The following is a 25,580-nucleotide window of genomic DNA, read 5'->3' on the forward strand; positions in this document are numbered from 1 at the left end:
TAGACTGTTATCAGATGGTTCCTTTGACATTACTTGAGCCTTTCAGTAAGTAAGACAAGCCTGAAGGATTAGGTTGTCAACTTCAGCCTGTCATCTTTGAGCAGAAAAAAAGAATTGCTTTTCTTTTTCTTCCTTTCTTTTTTTTTTTTTTTTTTTTTTTTTTAGGTTGCATCTTCCTTCACCAGCTTTGAGCTTTGGAGACCACAGCAGAGGTAGTTACTGGAAGACAATCTCAGGCCCACATTGATCATGGAAGTCTAGCTTTTAAAGATCAGTGAGCCAACCAAGCTGTAAGGCTAATCACCCTGTGCAAGTATGAATTTATCTAAAGAGGATTTCATGTGGAACCCCCGGAGCCGGCCGCCAAACGGATGACTGCACACTTTAAGAAAGTTCGTGGGACTTCTCCCAATCAACTGTCAGGCCACATAAAGGGTCTGGAACGCGCTGACTTAAGCAAACAATATTTAGCCATCTAAGGATACCGTAAGGCCCAAGATTTTGCTTTGTTGGCGCTGACAGGAAATATTGATACGTATCAAGTAACACTCCTGATGCAAAAAGGGATATGTGACTCCTTTCGGCACTATCTCTGTTTAGGAAACACCTTGCTTTAAAAGAAAGCACAGGTGGGGGCAGGGACAATGTCAAACCCAGCACTTCACTGGGTACTTTTCCAGCTTTCCTGGGATCACAATTTCATGAAAATAGGAACTGAGCAAAAGTCGTCTCCTTTTTGAAAAAAAACAAATGTATTGGAATTTGAATTTGCAAACTCTCAGAATGTCTAGCTGACAAGTGACCCCTGCCCATAACCCCAAAACTATTCCTTAAGTTTATTAACCTAGGAAACCTGCCACTGATTAGGTTTGGGTGTGTTTCTCAGCTTTTACAATAGTCTAAACTATATTACAACTATGTGGTTACAGGGCCTAAAAAGTAAATAGAAATATGTGGCTATTAAGTCGCAAATCCCCTCAATAGGACATGTGAGTCAAAACTCAATTTTTTGCGAGAAGTAATGTCTGTAATCCTATTGACTCATCACTTTTAGACATTTGTGGCTTTAATTACAGGGGAAAAACTGTAATGTCCTGTCTTGGGAAAATTTGATAGGGAACATCGGGCTGTTACCATAGAATAAAGGTTGGGTTGGAGGATTTAATTTAAAAAGGAAAAAGAAAGAACTCTATTTTATCAGAACACTCTAAACATTCTCCATCAGTAATGTTGTGCCTGAGGTGATATCCGTGAAGATGCTGGAGGTGGCGGTGTTAATGAAATACCCGTTGGCATTAAATAGCATTTCTAGAATCCTGATTGTAGCGCTAAAAAGGAAAGTGAATTTTCTAACAGCACAATAAACAAGGGGAACTAAGAAAAAAGAACCCGCTGGTTCTGTAAGGAAGATCGCTTCCAGTTAAACAAAGAAATTTAGGGTCGTCTGCTTTTCATGAAAATCACATACATATGGCCTTTGAAATTTGTCACTGAAGATGGTTTTGCTCTAAGGTAAAATTCACCACTTTATAGCTTTTCAGCTGCAAGTCTCTGGATTTTTCTTCTTCTCTCTTTTGGCCTGCAGCCCAATATGAATGTATGATCACTAGCACAATAGTTAAACATCTGAGTCTTTTTGAAGTGTCTTCAATGTTACAATGATGTGATGGTTGATTGCCTAGCAGTCAGTTTAGAAAAGACTGCATTCTGCCCCCTAGTGGTAGAGATTAAAGTTTAATGGCTGCTTCATAATACGTAATGCCTTTTCTCCCCCCTTTTCCATATGTTAAGGATATAGAGCAGTGTGGGAATTACTGATGAGTTTTGTCATAATCTGTAAAGTGTATATTTTAAACAGGAAAATTTCTAGACTGAATGGACAGGTTTACGAGGCACAGGGTCATTTGATGTATGTTTTGTGTACTCTGCTGTGCTTTGCCGAACAATATACATGACCACTATAAACAGACATTGTCCCTAATACAACATTCCTTCTGGGAAAATTTTGGGACTTCTTAATAGAAGCTATTAACCAAAAAGTGCATGGTGTTGCCAAAATTATAATATTATATATATACACACACACACACACACATGCACACACACATATATTCAGAGAAAGCATGGTATACTGTCAGATACTGTGGAACTTCACATTTCTTTTCAGATGACCATTTTTTGTACAGGAGGTAATAAAAACAATTTGCACTAGTTATACCACTTACTACTCCACAGGTCACATTCCCTTTGTGTTCAAGTTCATAAAGAAAACCACGCACACCCAAAGTAAGGGTTTGTGATGTCCAAAAGATTTTGATGTGGGAAACGTTGATCACGTACAGCTTTTTTTTCAGCTGACAACGAAGTGGAAGACATTTGTTTGAGTTTTTATGGTATCCTGAGTTCTTGCTTGTTTGTTATTCATCTTTAATGTAGAACTCATATCTTGCATGCAGGCAAGTGTTGGAAGGCACACAAAATCAAGCACCCATGATATAGGCATCATCCAATGAGTGTGTGTTTAGATCTTGCAGAAGTGAAACTCCATGTTGGAGGAAGACGGGACAGACCGAGGAGGAGAAGGAGGAGGAGGAGGCATCCGTGGAGAGTGGACAGGCGGGACAGCTGGACCATGTGTAATGTGTCAGTTTGCTTCTGTGCCACTATTGTGTTGCTGATGTTGGAATGCAGGGAAGGCGCTAGTTTATTGAATAAGGAGCCATGTAAATTCCAGCTGTCAACATGTGATCACTCCCTCGGACAAAGAGAGAGGCTTTCTCCTCACTCATATTTGATTTCTAGTCACAGCTACACGTTTTCCAGAGCCCTCATTGCCACCAGGCTACATCTGAGTAGCCTTTGGCCAGCCTTCTCTTTTCAGACTGGTTTTGCAGGGTGAGTACCTGGCTTGTAAAGGTGTGTTGGCTGGCATTCAAATGACACAGTCAGAGTTAGTTCAAAAAGAATGCTATGGCTGTAGTGATAACAAATAATCAATAGTATTTTAAAAGCAGAATTCTTGCTATTGTTTGATCTATTTCAGTATAAAAGGCAAGTGCTTTACTCAAGAAGAATAGTCCAAAACAACAATTCATACACTAGGTAGCTTTTCTTATTGTGAGACATGTCAACTGGGTTGTAACCATGTCAGTCTATGCCTTTCTTTAAAAACTGCTCCAGGGAACCACAGGTCCACAGAGGGACAGAGAGGCGCTCACTTCTTATCTTGCTGTCTTGCTGTCTAGCTCTGTACCCTCGCCATGTGGCTTGAGAGAGGCTGCTGACATGACTGAGATTTTGAGTGGGGTTCTGGGAAGCTCTCTACAGACTGGAAGGGGAGGAGGAAGAGGAGAGCAAGGAGCGGGAGGACAGGAGAAAAGCATTCTCTGAGTAAGATCAACTCCGAAGCAGCTTGAGTCTCATGGGAGTTTAATTAGAGGAAAAAAAAAATCATCCTTGTTAACACAGGCAAACATTATTCATATCTAGGAGATCTTGGATGCCAGTATTTTTTTTATAATGGGAAACATAGAACATTTTGTGGTGTGTGGCAAAATCGCAGTGTTTCTTTCTCCTTGCTGCAGAATTTCATTATCTTGAAAGAACTCAAAATGCTACAACATTGGAACGGTAAGGCTCCTTACCCAGGCACACATTGCTTCCTGCTGCCGTGATATGGCACTCCCTATAACTCTGCCTATAATTTGCAGTAAGAGGACTTTGATGCTTCTTTAAATATACATATATTACATACATATGGATTACATATGTATTTCACTTTAAGTTACTCAACATAAAACCTCCATAAATTTCCATAGGGGTATTTTCTAGAAATACATGGTTAAACATTGGATGAAATGGAGAAATTTCTGGTGTCAGGGTTGCCTAGAAAAACTCTTTTGACCTAAAAAAAATGCTTTTTTTAACCCCCATTAATTTTCTAATAAAAAAAATTAGCTCCAATTTCAAAATGATTTGGTGACATTTAGCTATACTGATTTTAAAAGATGTAAGGGTAGCTTCATATTGAAATCATTCTTCGGTGGTCAAATCATTGCCATGACCATCATCTTCATCCACTATTGAATGGTTTGCTGTTGACTAACAGATACTGTGCTCAACACAGGGAAGGGCACACAGATGTAAAACAGGATGTTTTCCTCGCCTTGCCTGGGATTAGAGTGAGGTGAGTGAAGCCTATGAACAACTTTTTTTTTTTTTTTTTGAGATAGAGTCTTGCTCTGTTGCCCAGGCTGGAGTGCAGTGGCGCCATCTGAGCTCACTGCAACCTCCGCCTCCTGGGTTCAAGTGATTCTCGTGCCTCCGCCTCCAGAGTAGCTGGGATTACAGGCGCGTTCCACCATGTTCAGGTAATTTTTGCATTTTTAGTAGAGACAGGGTTTCACCATGATGGCCAGGCTGGTCTCAAACTCCTGACCTCAGATGATCTTCCCACTTTGGCCTCCCACAGTGCTGGGATTGCAGGCGTGAGCAACTATGCCCGGCCTGAACTTTGATATTTTGTTTGTCATGGATTGTTTGCACTCATTTTGATTTTTCAGTATATTTCATTCTAATATTCTTTCTCTTGATTACTAAGATTTTTGGTGCTTCCTTAAACTCTGTACCCAGAGAAGTGCCTCACGGTCCATCCCTGCTGGCTTGCCTCATGTGGAAAGATGGAGGCTCGCTTATTTGTTTCTGTCTGTTCAGCTTTTTAAGATTTCACAGAAATCAATTTTAGCCAAAACATCCTTCGTGAATTCACTAAAAACACATTTATAGACGGTGACTTTCCACATCCTCTCTCAAAGGTGCTTTTTGGGGGCTCCCAACACTCAAATAAAAACTCTTGCTATGTGCACTGATATTTTTCTATCTAGGAACTAGTTTTTTTCAAATTTAGGATGGAATAAACAGTGATTTTCCTGCACACTGTTTGTCTTACGTCATTCCTCTGATGCCTTCCAAGAGCCCTGGTCAAACCTCTTCCCAAGAGAGGGGTTTCTAATCAGGCCCAGGCTCCTTTGCCAGCTCTTCCAGGTAACAATCCATTTCCCTTCATCCTTCACCTGATTAACTGCCCCCATCTGCTGTGGATTCCTGTTCTTAGTCATGCGTCTCTACCCAATGCTGCCCTCTGGGCAGTGGATTTCAGATTTCCTTGTACCGGGCAACATATGTTCTTCAACTCTGGAGCCTCGTGTCAGACACGGCCACTGCCAAGACGCTTGACATGGCCTGCTCCAAACTTCTTCCTTGCTAATTCAGCCTAGAGAGACAGCGTGCCAGCATGGAGAATAACACCGTTAACATGTGTTTACGGGCATTAAAGCGCAGCTCTACACTGTTATAAACCCCTGGCGTATTTGACCTGGAAGGAAAAAAAAAAGAAAGATCTCCGTAGTGCAGTACTTGGCTTTTTCAGCAGATTGTGAGTTCACTTAGACGACTGGAAAAGACAAAGGGATGAGAGAAAGGGAGAGCAAGAGCAAGGGGAGAGAGAAATAGAGAGGAGAGGGGGGCAAGAGAGAATATACATCTCTATTTGTACCATTTAGCAACAGAGAAAGAAATGCAGAAACCACCTCTCAAGTCAGGAGAATGCTCCAACCAGCCAGGGTGTTATAAATTAGAGCCTGTCAGTATTACAATGTATATTAATAGTCACACCTCTTTTTAATGAGTTTGGCATTGGCAGCTGAGAGGAAATACAAGTCATCATGGCTCTGCTCATGCAAACCCCGACAAAGGAATCCGTAATAAATCTTCCTAGAACAGCACTCACCATAAATATGTATCACATAAGGCATCTGTTTTACATTCTGCATATAAATCAGCATAGCACTGAATAGCAATGAATCAGCTTCTCAATGCCTGATTTGATAACAAATCGACTTGGATCTTAGGAGAGAGAATTTACAGCCCTCACCCTCAAGACAGATAGTCAATACTTAAGACGAGTGCCAAGTTAACTTTTCTTCAGCAACCAAGTTTACAGAATGAGAGTCCTGGGGCTGGGGTGGGAGCCCAGCGGGTGGGGCTGGACAGTTCCTGGGGGAGGGAAAGCAGTCACTCTTCCCAGGGAGAGGAGCTTTGAGGTTTGCAGCTCTGGATTTGAAGGATGTTGTGTGGCATATCTCTGCACTCTGCATCTGACCTCCTCTCCGCTTTGTCCCCTTTCTTGGATCTCCCACAGGTACAATTTCCGCAGGCTGTAATGATGATGGAGTCATCTTGGTGGTGTCATTTGGGGCGGGGGTGGGGAGAACCCAAGGTGCCCCCCAGGCCGGGTAGGGCTTTCTCTCTGCAGCCTCTTCACCTGTCCCAACTTGGCTGGGGTGACTCCCACGACTAAGGGAGGAAGCAAAGCTCTGACCCCTTTCTTTACAGACCGTTGATAATAACTTCCTGTAAAGACCTTTTATTCCAGGCTACAAAATGAGTGAACAGTATTTATGGCATTTTTCCAGTATCAGAGTGTTGATGGGATCAGGTCACAGAGGGAAACTTGAATGGCTCTTTATTGTCAGAGCACTGCCTGATACAGACATGGCCAGCCACACAGAGATATGAAATGCTTAAAGACTGCACAGGCAGAACAGCCCCTCTAAAGTCTCTGCCAAGATAAAGGCAGCTGTTCCGGCTCACTTAGGTTGGCGGAGCAGAGAGCAGGTACCAGTTGGGCAACTGGGTGTAACCTGGGGAGAGCAGATGTTTTTTTGCAAAATTCTGAAGGCAACACTTTATTTGCTCCTGGTTTTTTGTTTTTGTTTTTTTTCACTTCAGCTATGGGTCATCATTCCTTTTTCTTTGCAAACATCCATCTCATTTGTAGTAGGAAGCAGCCACTTACCATATTGTGAGCTATGAGTCTTCTTAAACACTGTCTATCTCCTAAGGCCAAGCAGTTGTGATCTCTTTTTATAGGCTCAGCTGCTGTGGCCTTTCCAAATAAATGCCTGTTCGGTGACCCATGTCTCAACCCCAAAGTGAGAAATGTATTTCAAAATTCCTTCAAATACTGCCTATATTCAATGCTTTTGGATCTAACTAGATTAATTATAAAAAGCCCTCTTCCGTTGGGTTTGGATAGATAACTAGAAAAATGGAGTCTGAGTTTTCCCAAAATCCTCTCCGATTTAAACTAATCACAAATCTACTAGCCACTATATTTTTATCCCTTACTTTAGAAGATATGCAGGTATGATTGTTCATTGAAGAGGCTGTTGTGTTTACAGGCCTCTTAAAATTCTGGTTTTATTGTTCAAAATCTCCAATGTACTCGAAAAACAATTATAATAAAAATTGCCCGAAGTATAATCTATTTCAAGTATCAACTCACTTAACTATTTTTCTTGTCATGGAACAATTTGGATATATGCAAATACTAGAACTAGGGGTGTTTTTTTCTCCTCTAAAAGACATTTTGCAGTGTCTGGAAACGTATAAAGTTATTTTTACATCTCACAATTTGGTGGTGGTGTTGGGGGGTGCCACTGGCACCTGGGAAACACCAGATGCTCTTAAATACCCTACAATGCACAGATGGTACCTCCACTCCCATCCCCAGCTCTGCCCTCATGCAACGAAGAATGATCTGGCCCAAAATGTCAATAGTGCCAAGGTTGAGAAACTCTGTGCTGGAAGAGATTGCCCCAAACTGGATTCTAAAAGAACTTGAATTGGCGTCCCAGATCTGTGGATTCTGTGACCTTGAGTAAGTTACTTATCTCTCTGATCTCTTCTGAAGTGAAAGGTGATCAAACTGTCTGGGTGTGAGAAGAATATAAAAGGATATATGTAAAATATCTGACCAGAAATAAGTTCAATCATTACTTTTCTCCCTTCTTTTCCCTAACAAAGTGTAGTAAAAGGCTCTGCCTCAAAGTGAGTTCTGAGAGAAAGGAGTTTTGAAGTACTCATATTTTTCACTGATTTGGTAATATCTCAAGATTTTATTACTTGCTTGTTAAGAAAAAAAATATATATATATATATGCGCCAGGTAGAGTTTGGTGAACTGAACTGAAGTTGTCTTTTTGGTTTGAGAGACTGCAGAAAGGATTATAGTCTTCATTTAAAATTTTCTGTAGTGGTTCCAATGGCATTGTTAATTTTGGGTGAGAAAAGCAGAAAAACTCTAGGTTTGGCAAGCAGACAGACCTGGATGCAAATTGTGTGTCTCTCCTTCTTGACTTTGTGACCTTGGGCACAAGGTATTCTTTCCAAGATTCAGATTTCCTCATTGGTAAAATGGGCATCATGACTTTTATATTTCAGATTTTTTGTTGAACAATAAATAATATAAATAAAGCAGTACCTAACACAAAGCCAAATGGTGTTGAGGGTCTGCCTAAATCACAGTAGTTGACAGTAACAGTTCGCCTTGCTTTTGTTCTTGCCTCATTAAAGAGATGAGAGGTAGGCCAAAGTCAAGGAACCAAGGGCTGCCTACATGCAGGGAGCAAGTCCCATGGAACGGACCGGGGAAGACAGCTCACCTTTAAGGGAATAACCTGTTCATGGAAATCAACCCTACACATTTGTGCAAGATCTTCCAACTAGAAAAGTCTCCTAACATTCAGCCTGTGGTTTTTCAAAGAGAGGAAGTGGTCAGGTACCACATACTAACAGAAGGGCCCTGTGACAGACTGTATTTTCCAAAGATGGCTGCAACAAACTCCTATCCCAGACCACCCACTGAGAAACTCCGTAAATTAATTCAAGGTATTTTATTTTAATATAATTTTTGCTATGCTCATTTGTTTCCAATTATAAATGTTATGCACACTCATTATAGAAAATTTGGAAAATGCCATAAAAAAGAGTTAAGATAAAAAAATCAAGTTAGTAGTGATATTAAGATACCTTTTTGATGAATTTCTGCTTTCAAATGTGTTTAGCTGCATAGTTTGGATACAAAATTGTAAGTGACCACAATGCTAAGGCTGTGTCATCACATGCAAAACGAAGTGCCAATTAAAATAGTTATTGCAAAAATTTAGGCCCAGAACTTTCTTACCTACAGAGTCCCTGTAATTAAGGAAAGGTGTTTAGGATAATTGCCTCCATTTACCACTTTAGTTGTTTGAGGGAATGAGGTATCAGGAATTGGCTGGCATAAATTTTTCTTTTCTGATTATATAAAATGCTTAGTCCGACTATTTTTCTCAAAGTGGTTTTTTTGCTCAATGAAAAGCCATTTTTAAAAAAATTAAATATACTTTGATTCAGTTGTCAAAAGAATCTTCCTGTTTTCAATACCCAAATTACCAATCAATTCTATCAATTTAGTTTAAAATAATAATAATAAACCAACCCAGTCATTAATGAATTCAAAACAGATATTTCAAGGTATAAAATGTTCCTTGAAATTTTTGTTTTTCTTTCTTTCTTTTCTTTTTTTTTTTTTTTTGAGATGAAGTCTCACTCTGCTGCCCAGGCTGAAGTGCAGTGGTGCTATCTGGCTCACTGCAACCTCCGCCTCCTGGGTTCAAATGATTCTCCTGCTTCAACCTCCAGAATAGCTGAGATTACAGGTGCATGCCACCATGCCTAGCTAATTTTTGTATTTTTAGTAGAGATGGGGTTTTGCCATGTTGGCCAGGCTGGTCTCAAACTCCTGACCTCAAGTGATCCACTGCCTCGGCCTCCCAAAGTGCTGGGATTACAGGTGTGAGCCACTGCGCCTGGCCAGAATTTTTCTAATAAGTGAAATTCAATATACTGTTCATATTATGCTGTTATTCCAAATTGAATTTACAGGTGGCAAATAGAGGTGAGCCAGTCTTGGATATGCACTATATTTGCCCCCATAGTGCACGCATGTTAGTGATTGTGGGGTGAGGAGATGGCTTGAAGACGAGGTAGACAAGAGAGGTTGTAAATATTTTCTAATTTTTTTTCCAATAATTTAGAAGAGATTGCAAATATGTTCTTTTTCCAAGACTTAAGTCAGATACAAGCCTTCCCAATGATGTGTGAAAGGCAAATTTTGGGGGTGCTCCTAATTTTACATCCTATGTCTTATATTAAAAGATGTTGAATAAGCTCTTAGGTAGCACTTAGGATTAAGAGTCACACAGCACGCCTGTAACCCCAGCGCTTTGGGAGGCCGAGGAGGGCAGATCACGAGGTCAGGAGATCGAGACCATCCTGGCTAACACGGTGAAACCCCCGTCTCTACTAAAAATACAAAAAAAATTAGCTGGGCATGGTGGCTGGCACCTGTAGTCCCAGCTGCTGGGGAGGCTGAGGCAGGAGAATGGTGTGAACCCGGGAGGCAGAGCTTGCAGTGAGCCGAGATCACGCCATTGCACTCCAGCCTGGGTGACAGAGGGAGACTCTGTCTCAAAAAAAAAGAAAAAAAAAAAAGGAGTCACACGGAAAATTGACTTACTATGAAATCATCAGAGGAGTAGATAATAGGTAAACAAAAACTCCCTTTGGCTTCTAGTCCAATCTTGAAGGCAAATACAGATTAGAAAAAAGCAAAGCTGGAACCCTGAATGTCACAGCCACACAGGCTATAGGACATAGGACCCACAAGGAAAAATCAGGGATCCCGGGGACAGGCAGGAGGTGGATTGGATGTAGGAACTATAATCTGGTGAGGAAGGGAGAGAATGACTTTTGCCAGGAAAGGATGGATCCTACTGCCAAGGAATGCAGAGTGAGGCATTTCCTAGCACTGCAGACTAGCAGGACTAAGGGTTTCCTACTGGTACACTGTCCACATTCCTAAGCCCACATTTCCATTGTCTGTTAACTTAGGGTATTTTTTGGCTGATTGTTTGCTCATGTATTTGTTTCTTACATTCAAAATGACTAACTTGAGAGCAGACTGCCATTCTACGAGTCATATTATGCAAAAAATAAGTAGATCGAAGCACAGGGACCATCTACCTTGCAAAACAAAGTCTTTGGTTCATTCAGAGTTGGTTAATTTTCTCAGTGCTTTTCTCCCCCTGGTGGTGTCGAACAATTTTCTTTCTACCTATCCTCACTTCCAATGTGCTTGTTTTTAAGATCATAATTTGTTGATGAGTGGTTGTTTGCCAAGACCTGTCTTAGGGTCTGTGAAACACTAAAGTGTATATAATAGGCAAATCCTCAAGCTTTGTTTCAAAGATGTATGCTACCTTGACATGTAGCATTTTGTATTTGACAAAAATGCAAGAGATCTGCATAATCTAGACAAAAAATGAAATCTTGTAATTTGCAGCAACCTGGATGGAACTGGAGGCCATGATGTTAAGTGAAACAAGCCAAGCACAGAGAGGCAAATATCACATGATCTCATTCATATGTGGGAATGAAAAAAGTGCATCTCCTGAAGACAGAGTAGAATGGTGGTTACCAGAGGCTTGGAAGGGTAAGGGGGATGGAAAGATGATGGGAAAAAAAACCGAACATAAATACTGAACTGTACATTGAAAAATGGTAGAGATGGTAAACTGTGTCTGTATATTTTATCTCAATAAAAAGTGTAAGATATTAAATAATAATAGGCCACGCACAGTGACTCATGCCTGTAATCCCAGCACACTGGGAGGCCGAGGCGGGTGGATCAAGAGGTTGGGAGCTCAAGACCAGCCTGGCCAACATGGTGAAACCCTGTCTCTACTAAAACCGCAAAAATTAGCCGGGTGTGGCAGCGAGTGCCTGTAATTCCAGCTACTTAGGAGGCTGAGGCAGGAGAATCGCTTGAACCCGGGAGGCAGAAGTTGCAGTGAGCGGAGATCGTGCCATACCACTTCAGCCCAGGTGACAAGAGCAAGACTCTGTCTCAAAAATAAATAAATAAATATATACATCCATACATATAAAATAATAATAACAAGTAAATGTGGCTGGTTTCAAGCATGAGTTTGGTAGACTAATTGGGATCTTTTTGCCAAGGTAAGTATCATGGTGGGTGTGGTATGTGAAGGGCTTGGTGCCCAGTTGAAAGTCCTGTTCTCACATCATCTGCCTCTCATTTACGCTTCCTGTTACGACAGTAACCAGGGGTGATCACAAAACAGTAGGAGATGTATTTCCTGGTTTTTGCTGACTAGTGAGCATCTAAGAGACACTTGTAACTTCTCTGTGCTTACTCACGCTCTGGGATTTCTCTCTCTCCAGCTTGGGTAGGTAGTTCCTCTTCTTTTAAAATCATTCAAAACTATTTTCCCAACTGGCCCTATGCTTAAATAAAGCCAGTAAATTTAACTACGGTTTTCACTCAGTAACTCAGAGTACATAATAACTACTTGATTATTTAGTTTTAACAAAAGTGGCAAATATTAAAAGATATGACTTTTTTATGTAGCAAAGATAAACTCTTCTCCAAATCCTGCCAAAAGTAATTCTGAAGTAATATAGAAAGGGAAGGGAGAGAAGGAAAAAGAATTTACCAAAGATAGACTTTATATATGAAAATCAGTAGATAAACATAATACTAACTTGAGAGTAGAAATAATAATAATAGTAATGATGATGGCAAATCACAAACGGATAGTACTAAATTTCCCTCCCTTTTCACCACCTTACAGGATATCCCGTCTAGCTGCAGAAACAAAACATGGAAATGAATCAGTCGATAAAGGATTTTCTCTCATTAAAGATGTTGGTGATTTTGTCCCGTGTAGGGGAAGTTGAACATTAAGGTGGATGTTCATAATCTAAAGGGACCACGGTCACTCACTCTCCTTGCTATGGGATGCAAACTGTTTTGCATGTGATAAGAATGCCAGGCTAAAAGTAAAAAAAAAATTATCTCAGTATGATAAGAAATCACGCCATAGACTGACCTAAACATTGAATTTTTTGACGATTGCCCCCACTGATAGATTTTGTATTTCTTAGTAAATCTCAGGAAATTAATATCCATGACAGTCTCCATAGAAAATACAAAATAGAATCATACAAAAATTGTGTATAATTTTTCTTTATGGGGAAAGAGATGGAGCAAAGAGCAATAATTTTGAGGAGGTGGGACCACCAGAGAGAATAAAAGAAGTTCTTATATTTAAGAGAAATTCAGAGGTCATTCAGAAACTATTATCGTGATATTTCTCATTTCAAAGAGATGTAAGTTTCTCTTAAACAATTTATGTTTTTAAAAAGTTATAACGGAAAATGAGTGAGAAGTGAAAAGTCCCTTTTATTCCCAAGGTTCATATGACCCAGAAATGAACTTGCCCTAAGAATCAGGTTTAAGACATTCACTTTCAAGCTTTAGAAGGCCTTGAGCTTCATTTTTCCTGGAAAGATAAACTTAGTATTATACATGTTATCATCCTGTTGGGATCAAAATGGAGGATTTGCTGGAATGAAATATTGAAAGATGGAGGATGTGAAGAAAGATTTATGTAATGCTAATTTCAGGCAGCTTTCAAGGTTAATGCTTGTCCAAATTTTCATGGCCAATTCCTCTCGCCCAAGGACCACATGGGCAGCTCTCTACTGCTTGTCACTGTCATCAGCCACTTGTGTGACACGTTGGCTGCAATTCAACAGTAAAGCATGCATATTCTCTACTGAACATTTGGGGAGCCTGCAGGCAGTGAGTTGCGATGTAAATGGAAAAAAAGAAAGTCTGATCATAGCCCTCACCATCATAAGTTATCTAGGTGTCCTGCTCAGGCTTCCAATGTGGGCACTCACACAGGCCACCCAAACTGCTGACATCCTTCATTGACCTTTTCACAGCAATTGTGAGCCTAATGACTTTGTTTTCGTGTTTTGGAACTGAACTTTACAAGGATTGCTTCCAATCCTGGGTGGTGCTGAGAAAACTCAGCTTCACTAGAATTTGGCCGAGACCACCAGATGCGTTTCATGTGAGGGCCTTTTCCCATAATCTGACCAGAATGGTTTATGAATGTTCTGGGGAGCAGAAAGCCGGCCCCGGAGGCTGAGAAAGGGCTGTGCCCTGCTCAGCTAGGAGACCACACAGCCGTCCTCTTTCCCCTCTGAGTATTTATAGTTAAGAAACCACACCACCCCTCTCATTCGGAAGCTGAGGGTGAAAGTGGAAAAAACCAGAAACACAAATTGCATCCTACAGCTGAGAAAGTCTCACTCTTGGAAAAGCTAGAAAATAAATAAATAAAGGGGAAAATCCAAATGGGATCGCTCTTCAAACACACAAATGATCTTATGTTAACAGTTGGGATTAAACAGCTGTCTCGTGGTTATGCGATCATAACAGATGCTGTGTGCAAACGTTTCCTGCTAGCTTTGTTTTGGTTATTGCTGTTTGTGCAGTTCATTGGGCTGAATTCAGCTTAAGGGATACAGGTTTTTATTATCCTTCTGTGCTGCGCAGGCAGCTTCATCATCTCTTTAAGAGGAAAGGGGGCGTGTGAGAGGGATAGTTGGAAGGGAAATGGAGGGTGGGCTCTCCCATGTCACATTGGGAATGATGTCATATTGATGAAATTCCAACACACTGGTTTATGACCACTTTGCCATTAAAGTGGTCCCCAGCTCATTTATGAGTTTTTTGTTGTTGTTGTTTTAAAATTTTATTTTAGTGGAGGCTGTGTTCAGTTCTAGTGCTGTTTATGCAGCTGGAATAGAATTTATAGAACATAGAGAAAACGTTTCCCTTCTTTCTTTCTTTCTTTCTTTTTTTTTTTTTTGGATGACTAACAGATTACAACGTTGTAATGATCCCTATCTTGCCTCTTCCTCCCATGCCCTCCAGAGATAAAATGTAGTGGCTGATTTTGATTTTTCCTAGAAGTTTCATTTCATCTTAGAAGTTGGGATCGCCTTCTCTGTGTCAGCCAAGTGAAGTGGTGAACTATCACTGTTTTTGGAAATTCAAATTTGGAAGCCATTTTGGCCTGAATTATATTACTTAGTCAAACCAAAAATATCCTCTTGGCTTAAATTCTTCAGAAAACTGCCACAATTCATAGCACACTTTGCCTACCAACGGATTTAATTCTATTACTTATATCCCAGCCTTAAAAAATACAATGCAAATGGCAGAAACAATATTTCTGGGTACAAAAAGCACCTGTCTATCATAAGGAGGAAGTACAGAGAATGACGTGGGCCATATTTAGGGGTTCTGGCCAAAGCTCTGACTGCCTGTCACCCCCATGAGGACCTCGTTTCTCATCTATAAAAGGCTGATTATCCATGCATTCACTGGCCAGTAGCTCATCTGTGCTTTTGGAAATTTTGGATGGGGGAATGGGAGCAGATTTGATTGCTCAAAACCTTATCTTAGGAATTGTACCCTTTCAGTAGGACCATCCTAGCACAGCCAAGTCTGACAGCTTTACTGAAGCAGAGCTTTCTATAATGTGTAAACATATTTAAGGAACTGAACTTAAATTGCTATCTTATTCTCACTCATTCAACTCAAGGGGTTGAATGATTACTTTTCAGGTCTTACCAGCTCACAGAATGAAATTTGGCCTTGTCTGATAAGTTGTCAAAGTAGTAGCATTTCTATGTTTTAAAGACATTTCAAAATAATTTCATGTACATTTAATGCTTGATCCTACTAACAGCTTCTGGAGGTATTTTTCTAATCTTACAGAAAAGCAAGTCAAGGTTCATCCTATAAGGTGAGTATCATATCTAAGTTGTCCAAGTTTATTCAAGTAGTGATAGAGCCTACATTTGGACCACATTAGGCACCAATGGCCAGATGACATAGAGATTAAGAAGAGTATTTGCCCATAGACCTCTTGTTGTCACTGACTTTTTGAGTTTGAGACCAGCGTGGGAAACAAAGGGAGATCTTGTCTCTACAAAAAAATAAAAGTAAAAGAAAATTAGCTAGGCCTGATCATGTGTGCTTGCAATCCCAGCTACTCAGGAGGTTGAGATGGGAGGATCCCCTGAATCCAGGAGTTTGGGGCTGCTTGCACCACTGCACTCCAGCCTGGATGACAGGGCAAGAAACCATCTCTTGAAAAAACAAGCAAACAAACAAACAAACAGACAGACAGACAAAGAAATCCCTGAATAGCAGCTCCTTTTGTGGGGACAAGCCTGTGGCAACCTTGTAACAAAAGGTCCTTTGAAAGAAGATATACAGATGGCAAATAAGCACATGATGAGATACGATCCCACACCCACAGGATGGCTAATATCAAAAAGAAAAACACAGAAAATAACAAGTATTGGTGAATATGTGGAGAAACTGGAATTCTTATAGATTCTTGGTGGCAATGTAAAATGATACAGCCATTGTGAAAAACAGTTTGGTGGTTCCTCAAAATATTAAAAATAGAATTACCATATCATCCATCAATTCTACATCTGGGTATATACTTCAAAGAATTGAGAAAAAGATCCTGAAAAAATACGTTCAAATCAATGTTCACAGCAGCATAATTTACAATAGCTGAAATGTGGAAGCAACCCAGGTGTCTATTGATGGATAAATGGATAAGCAAAATGTGTTACATAGATATGTCTTAGTTAGTTTTAGTTGCTATAACAGAATATCACAACAGAAATTTATTCACAGTTCTGGAGGCTGGAAGTCAGAGATCAAGCTGCCAGCATATCAGGTTCTGGTGAGGGCCCTTTACTGGGTTGTAGGCAGCCAACTTCTTGCTGTGTTCTCTCATGGTTGAAAGAGAGCTAGTTATGTTTTTGGCCTCTTATAGGGCACCATCCCACTCATGAGGGCTCCACCCTCGTTATCTAGTTACTTCCCAATGAACCTACCTCCAAACCATCACATTGGGAGGAGAGCGTCAAGACAGGAATGTCCGGTGGACATAAATGTTCAGTCCATGGCAACATACAATGAAATATTATTTAGCCTGAAGAAGAAAGGAAATTCTAACATATGCTACAACACAAACTAATCTTGAGGACATTGCACTAAATAAAATAACCTAGTCACAAAAAGACAAATACGTTATGATTCCACTTATATGAAGTACTTAAAGTAGTGAGAAGCATACTCAGCTTTTCCGCATTGTTATGTAACCAAACACTACAGTGTGCAAATTCAATACCTGTAGAAGTGCAAATCAGGCCATTAGAGCAGTTTGACTTGTACCCTTTCCTTGATGATTAGAAGTATCCAAGATCTTCATTCTTTTCTTTTCAAGCTTGCCACCAATTAAAATGTAAATCTCTCCAAGATAGAATGTTTTAAGCACTTTCATCGTTGAATGAATTTCAGATCCTTTAATCTTCTGCCTTTTTTGCTAAAACAAAGATTTTTAAAATATAAAAGTAATAGAGAAAAAGGGTTAATAGCTAACGTATGCCAGGATGGAGGTGAGCAGCCCAATAGAAGAGTTAGCACGGGTTGTGAGGAGACAGTCGACAGAAGTGCCAATTTACATGTCCCACAAGCAAGTAAGATGGTCAAACTCACTTGGTGGCAGGAAAATGAAAGCACCAAAACAGTGAAGTATCACTTTACATCCATTAAGTTGGCAGTTTTTTTTTTTTAAATCACCAATTGCAGGCAGAAATGTGCAGAAAAGGGTACATTCATACATCACTTGTAAAAATGTGAAGACTTTTTTGCATTTTGGAAAAGCAATCTGATAGCATGTTGTAAATTTAAAAAATATATGTGTATACATATATTGGTATATGTACACATACATATATATATACATACACATGCATATTATATACACACACAAGTGTGTGTGTGTGTATTCTTCCACTCAGCAGTTCCATTCCTAGCAATCCATCTCAAGAAATAAACACCTTCCTCTTTTAGGCAATATGCAGAATGTGTGTGTGTGTGTGTGTGTGTGTGTGTATGTGTGTGTATAAATATATATGTATGTATGTATATATTATTCAGCCTGAAATACTATAGTTAAGAGTGATATAACAAACATATATATATAGCACATAGCATTCTTCCTGGGTACAAAAAAAGAAAAAGTGAATCAAGCATAATACATTCATATCATGGAATAGCATGCAATAACTAAAAAGAATAAATTAGAGCCATATCAATTGACTTAGATGGAACTCCATGAAGAACTACTCAGTAGGAAGACACTTATATAGGAAGCATATAGCCTATTTTTGGAAAACAAGTAATCACTCACAACCATACACACACACACACAAACACACACACACAATTACATGCACCATCTATATCCACCCATAGAGGATCAAAGGATTATAATTGTATAAGAATATATGTGCTTGGAAATATGAAAGAATTAGCACTGCGTAATTCGTATTATTTCCCTGTGGGGAGCTGGGCTGATGTGAGGTGAGAGAGCAGAGACTGAAGTGAGTTTACAAGCTGAGCATAGAAGGAATAACAAAAACATAGTGCCAGTGGAAAGGAAACACATTTTTGTATTTTTTTCTATATGTGGATATAGGTATAAAGAAATTTATATTAAAATATTAATCTCCCACATAGTACTTTTTATAATTAAAAATCTTGAGGAAATGAAGCTTCATGAGAGATACTGCCCCTCTTAAGACTATTATAATAGTTTTCTCAGTCAAAAACAAAAATGAAAACCTGAAATCAGTGGCTTGGGTCATTCAAGTTTTGATGTGCAAAAATTTCACTGGGCCATTTCCTAGGAAACTAAGTGGTTCTCATTTCACTGTTGTGTACGCCTTCTAGAAAGCTGAGGAAGGAAAGAAGGCAATAGTTCATAACTGGCTGAGCATTATTTCCTAAACATGTAGAGGTACCATCTATAATAAAGGCTGAAACTGAGCATCATTGGTTATTGTTTTAAGTAGTGGCCAAGCCAAGTTATCAAATGATACCGCGTTACACTCCTTCCTTGAATCTGGGAGCTGTGTTAGGGGCAGCTAAGGATAGCAAGGCAGGGCCAATTGTGTATCCTGGTGATAGGGTATAGCTCTCAACACATAATACTCTAAATTGGTTTCCCAATTTGTATTTCTAAGATAGGAATCCAACTTGCAAAAGTGAAGATGGGGCTGTTTTACGCAATGTAATCCTATTCCTAATTTATTTTCTTTTTCTTTTCTTTTCTTTTTTTTTTTTTTTTTTTGAGACAGAGTCTTGCTCTTTTGCCAGGCTGGAGTGCAGGGGCGCGATCTCAGCCCACTGCAATCTCCACCTCCTGGGTTCAAGCGATTCCCCTGTCTCAGCCTCCCGAGTAGCTGGGACTACAGGCGTGCGCCACCATGCCCAGCTAATTTTTGTATTTTTAGTAGAGATGGGGCTTCACCGTCTTCAGCAGGACGGTCTCGATTTCTTGACCTCATGATCCGCCCACCTTGGCCTCCCGAAGTGCTGGGATTACAGGTATGAGCCACTGCGCCCGGCCCCTATTCCTAATTTCTTAACTTTGGTTCATCTCTCAGTTGGTCAGTCACAAATGTGAATTCTTTTTCAAGAATTATGGTGCAAGGATGATCAGTTTTGAGATTATTTGAAAATGTGTATATGAAGCCTTTATCTACTAGGGGAAAGCTTTATTAGTGACAAAAATAGATGAGTCACTGTCAATTTTCCACAGATCTAGGTAAATGCTTCTCTATTACCTTTAGCATTTCAGCAGAAGTGTCTATGGTCAGCCCATTTTATGTTGTTACAGGTAATTTTTTTCTTTTTTAAATAAATTTCTGTATGTTTATATATTTACTTTAATAATTTAATAATCTTCTCAGCCTGATTATCTTTTCACTGAGTTTGCTTGAAAAGCTGTGGGCCCATCTGAACTACATATCCAGATTGTTTCTAAATTCAGTAAAGTTTTCTTTAATTTTGTCTTCAACTATTGTTTCTATTCTAGTTGTCCTGTCTTCTTCTTCCAGAAACTATACAAATTCTAAGAGTCTATCTTCATTTTGTTATCAGTGTCTATATATTCTTACAAACTAATACCATATTCTTACCATTTTTTAATAGTTCTTCAGTGTATGAAGTTGGTTCATGATACCACTAGTAGAATTTTCTGTCTTTCCTTTCTTCAGTATATGAAGTTGGTTCATGATACCACTAGTAGAATTTTCTGTCTTTCCTTTCTTCAGTATAGTTCCTACTCTTTATGGTGATCAAATTTTGCTTTAATTCTGCAATCGCATGTTAGTTTATTTTGTGTAATTGATATGATACATCACAGTTAGATACTATGCAAAGCTCATAGTATCCAACTCATACTGAACTTTGCTTAGTATCTAACTCTGATGTATCACTGGTAATTTCTTTACCTTATAAATCAGCATAATTTCTCTCAAACAGTCCTCATTTCCACAGATGCCAAAACGTATAATGTTATTATTTCCTGGAATGCTCCTTAAGAGATGCATTAGTTTCCTATTGCTGCTGTGACCAATTTAGTGGCTTAAAACAACACACACACTTATTATCTCACAGTTCTGGAGGTCCGAAGTCTGAAACACGTTGGCAGAGCTATGCTTCTTTGGAAGCTCCTGGGGAGAATCTGTTTCCTTGCTTTATTCAGCTTCTAGAAGTCAAGTGCATTTTTTGGTTCATGGACCCACATCACTATCACTCCCACCTGTGCTTTAGTAACATCTCTTTCTTTACCTCTGATCTTCCTGGCTCCCTTTTAAAAGGACACTTGTAAATACACTGGACAATGCAGTATAATCCCCCATCTCCATAACCTTAACTTAATCACATTTGCAAAGTTACTTTTTGCCAAGCAAGGTAACATATTTGTAGGTACCCAGGAGTAGAACTTGTACATCTTTTTTTTTTTTTTTTTGGTTGGGTTGGGGGGCATGATTCAACCCACCACAGATAAATTTACACACTATTATCTTTATGTTAGTCACAGGCAGGTACATAAACTAGGCTTTTTATTCTAATCTCCCTTTCCAGGTTGCTTAGAATTTCTGAGGATGGTTCCTAGAAAGGGAAGCAGAAGAGACACTGTTGTTGATGGGGTTATAATACAGATTTTTCCAGGCTAAGCCAGCAAGCTATTTCTACCTGATCTCACCTCCTAGCTATTTGTCTATTCTCTTTTGCAAATGTTTCTCTCTGCCACCTGAAAATGGTAATTTTTAAAAATGTACTTGATATAGTTTGAATATGTGTCCCCACCAAATCTCATGTTGAATTGTAATCCCTCATGTTGGAGGTGGGGCCTGGTGGGAGGTGTTTGGGTCATGGCGGTAGATCTCTCATGGCTTGGTGCTGTCCTCGTGATAGTGAGTGAGTTCTCATGAGATCTGGTTGTTTAGATGTGTGGAACCTCTCCTCCTATTCTCTCTCTTTCGCTCCCTCTCTGCCACATAAGATGCTTGCTCCCCCTTCACCTTCCACCAGGATTGGAAGCTTCCTGAAGCCTTCCCAGAAGCCAAGCAAATGCCAGCACCATGCTTCCTGTAAAGCCTGCAGAACTGTGAGCCACCTATGTTCTTATAAATTACCCAGTCTCAGGTATTTCTTTATAGCAGTGCAAGAACAGCCCAACACAGTATTTATTTATTTTATTCATTTATTTTTTGAAACAGAGTCTTGCTTTGTCGGCCAGGCTGAAGTGCAGTGGCACGATCTCGGCTCACTGCAACCTCCACCTCCCGGGTTCAAATGATTCTCCTGCCTCAGCCTCCCGAGTAGCTGGGACTACAGGCATGCTACCACACCTGGCTAATTTTTGTATTTTTAGTAGAGACAGGGTTTCTTCATGTTGGCCAGGATGGTCTCAATCTCTTGACCTTGTGATCCGCCCGCCTTGGACTCCCAAAGTGCTGGGACTACAGGCATGAGGCCCCACAGTAATTAATTTTAAGAAACTCACTGACTGACTTGCATTCTGTAGTAAGGTGCATCGCCAGCTCACAGTTTACTTCCCACTGGGCCCCAAAGGGAAGGAAGCCCCTGGACAGGGGAAAGGAACACACTCCCGTAGTGCTGCCCCTGTCACCTGCTATGTGTGCAATCCTTCCTCCTGTCATCAGTCTCTCACTTTGGCTTTTCTCATAACTTATCATTTAGTGGCATATTTCTGTCCTGTTACTCAGTCTATTCTCTTGCATTTTGCTCCAATTTCATAAACACCAAGTCTTCTTGTATTTTACTGATTGAGCCAAACTGTTCTGACTTTTTCTCTGGTTCTGACAACAGAGCACATGCCATTTATCACAATTGCCATATACTTTTCTTTGTCCTCCAAGTTACGGTTGCTGTTGTTCCCTCTGTACTCTTGCTTAACCAAAGTGCCCTCCATCCAGAACTAGTATTGAGTAGAGCACTCTGGAGCACCACTCACTCTCCACTTGGGTGCTGACTAAAATCTCTTCTCAGAGTCTCAGCTGCTATCAGTTTCATGTCAATTGCCCTAGCCCAATTCCAAGTATTTAATACCAGTGATCTGCTAGACAAAAATTGGATGTTATCCTAAGGCCTTGTATGTGATAAATTAAATTTATACATAAAAACTATGCCCCATAGAATTTACCTGTCCTGAAGGACTCTTCTTGTAGGGACCGCATCTCCCACAGTGACATTTGCTAAGGTGATTCCCCACCTAATGCCACACAGTTATCCCATTACATGTACTCGACAACACCTGTGTCTGCTTATCTTTTTTTGGAAATACACAATTCCTAGCAATGTTAAAAAGTTAACTATTAATCAAGAGGAAATAGAAGGGAGAAACTAAATTCTGAGAGCCTCAAAGAACCTGCAGGTACATAGTATGTTCTTAATCAGCCTAAAGGGTGATTCTCATGGGAGGCAGTCGGGGTGGAGAGTTGAGAGGGGGCTGGAAGAGCACAGAAAGCATCTTTTAATTTAAACTCTGATGGCACAGCGCAGATGATGGATTGATTTATCTCTTCTGGCTGCTTTCATCAATACTCCAGTTAGTGGAAATTGTTCCCAATTTGGCAAAAGTTTGTCAATGCTAGGGTTCATTTTTAACTTTTTCCATGACTTCATGGGGGGAAGAGTATTATTTAGATGGCATTTTAAACCAAAGTCTTTACACGTGATTTCTCTTCAAGGAAATGCTATGCAACACATGAGAGGAAAGGAGCATGGGACAAGCAGAAAGAGAAACACTATGTTAGAGTGAGAGAGCAGGCAGCTAGGCTTCACTGGGGAATCGGTCATGGGTGCTGAGTCTTATTATGTAAACTAGTTCAACGCACCTCAATAGGCAGCTTCAGATTCTGCATACTTCCAAATTTATTTGTATTCTGGTAACAGAATTGATTTAAAGTCTTTGGGTTTGCTTAGTTCTTTGTGGCCCACCTTCCTTTCCAGGTCAAAATCCTTCTCTCCACAACTAAAGTCACTTGTTGCCAGTAATTCTATCCTCTGCTTTAACTGGAATATTCCCTAGGCCTCTTTATCAAGTCCACTGTTTTCCCCAACCCTACCCCACAATGACATATTCTAAGTATCTACTCCTGTTTCCCAGTCATTTCCAGCTGGCTTATCTATGGGCACTAAACGTCCTCCTAGTTGCCCCTGAAACTCTGCAGCCCTCAGGAAATCATCCTGCTCTTGCCATTAGTTCTATTAAAAGCTTGTTTTTTGGTCTCCATTTTTGTTCCACCTTGTTTAGTTTCATTTTTTAAATTTTATTTTATTTTTTCAGACAGGGTCTCACTCTGTTGCCCAGGATGGAGTACAGTGGTGCAATCACAGCTCACTACAGCCTTGAACTACTGGGCCTAAATGATTCTTCAGCCTCGGTCTCCTGAGTAGCTGGGACTATAGGTACATGCCACCATGCCCAGCTAATTTTTGTTTTGTTTTGTTTGTGTAGAAACAAGTTCTTGCTGTGTTGCCCTGGCTGGTCTCAAACTGAACTCCTGGCCTCAAATGATCCTCCTGCCTCAGCCTCCCAAAGCACTGGGATTATAGGAGTGAATCACTCTTCCAAGAGTTCCTATCCTAAACAGGCAAGTTCTAGTTCAATACTTGTTACAGGGCCAACACATCAGACACCTTTTCCAATGACTCTTCCAAAAATCAGTTCATTTACATTGTTTGGGGTTGCTTCGTTCTGTTTTCCTCCAATAAATATATAATGTTTATGGGGGAATTATTTATTTATTTGCTACAGTCTTCTTAGATTTTGCTTAAATTATTGAGTAAAACCAAGCCAGCCCTACCTACCGGGGAAGAAAAGGGCTTTACCCTCCCTCCCTAAGCCTGTTGGATATGGAGACCCTGGCCCCTTCCCAGCCCCTGCTAGATTGGTCTCATGTGCCTCATTTTTGGCTTCTCACAGTCCCCTTCCTCAGCTTCTGTTTTTCTTGGACTTCTTCTTCCCCTAGGAACAGGATACAATCACCACAGCTCTCAGTGGGCTTATAGTTTCCAATAGTAAGTTCACAAATACTCTAATTTTATTTGATGATTTCATAAAGAAGCAATGGGGTTTATAGTTCTTTGCAAAAGTTGTTTTGCATACCCAAGGTATGTTTGCAAAGTGTATCTGTTTCAAATAAACAGATAAAGAGCTATTCATAATAGCTACTACTAGTTTCCACCTCTTTCTTAGGTGGTAAAGAGCCCTTCTGGTTCACGCTGTACTCTAAGTCTCAGTTTCTGAAACTCAAATCTCCTTAATTTTGGCATGGGGAATAAAGTCTGCCTAAACTTGCATGCTAGATGCTGAATTAAGCTACTTGGACTAAAGCCTAAAGCAGGATTCTAGGCTTGGCAAGATTTACATACACTGCCATCCAGAAACTGCTTCCTAGTTTTCCATTCAGGTACTGGTTCCTGGATCATGTACTCTAATTTAACTGTATGGAGGGGACTTCCCAAAAGCTTTCAAAGAATCTTTTCCTGAGCTCCAGATAAATGAGAAATAACATTGTCACACTTTTTGCATGCTCTCAAACTTTCCAGAGAGTCAGAGATGGACATTTAGCAAACCACCCTTACGGAATGTGGGCTTCCCACAACCCAGAATGATATTTCTCCAGTTGGTACAACAAGATGAAGCAGAAGCACATTCAGAAGATTATGCTACTGAGAGCTGATGTTATCCAAAAATTAGAAAATTACCCTTTTCCCAGCCTCTACAATCATCTAAATTGGCCTCTAATCATTAGAAAGAGATATTTGGAAATCAACATGGAGTTAGTTATTATTCGTGCATTTAACAAATACTAAGCTTCTAGTCATTGCAAGCATTTTCTAGGTACTAAGCACACACTGGTGACAAAACAGGCCAGTCAAGTGCTATCAGGCTTATAGGTTTAGGAAAGAGATATACAAATAAGTTTCAAAATGTAATCTCAGCACTCTTGGAGGCTGAGGCAGGCGGATCACTTGAGGTCAGGAGTTCAAGACCAGCCCGGTCAACATGGTGGAACCATGTATTTACTAAGAATACAAAAATTAGTCAGTGTGAGGTGCATGCCTGTAATCTCAGCTACTCGGGAGGCTGAGGCAGGAGAATCGCTTGAACCTGGGAGGTGGGGGTTGCAGTGAACCAAGATCAAGCCACTGCACTCCAGCCTGGGTGACAGAGAGAGACTATGTCTCAAAAAAAAAATGTATAGTTGAAAGTAGTAAGTACTAGACAACATAATATGTAATAGCCCAAAACTGGAAGCAATTTAAATGACTACCAATGAATGAATAAAAAAGCAAATGTGGTATATCCATACAATGAAATTTATATGGCAATTAAA

At 40.1% G+C, this 25,580-nt stretch overlaps 1 long non-coding RNA gene across 3 annotated transcripts in view; it reads right to left on the bottom strand.

Moving 5' to 3' along the window:
- The window catches only part of LOC112437213 (uncharacterized), a 110,782-nt gene that overhangs the window by 73,821 nt on the left and 11,381 nt on the right, over window positions 1-25,580 (bottom strand). The window lies entirely within an intron of this gene.

Source organism: Pan paniscus, chromosome 16 (assembly GCF_029289425.2).
Source record: "Pan paniscus chromosome 16, NHGRI_mPanPan1-v2.0_pri, whole genome shotgun sequence".
NCBI classification, from domain to species: Eukaryota; Metazoa; Chordata; class Mammalia; order Primates; family Hominidae; genus Pan; species Pan paniscus.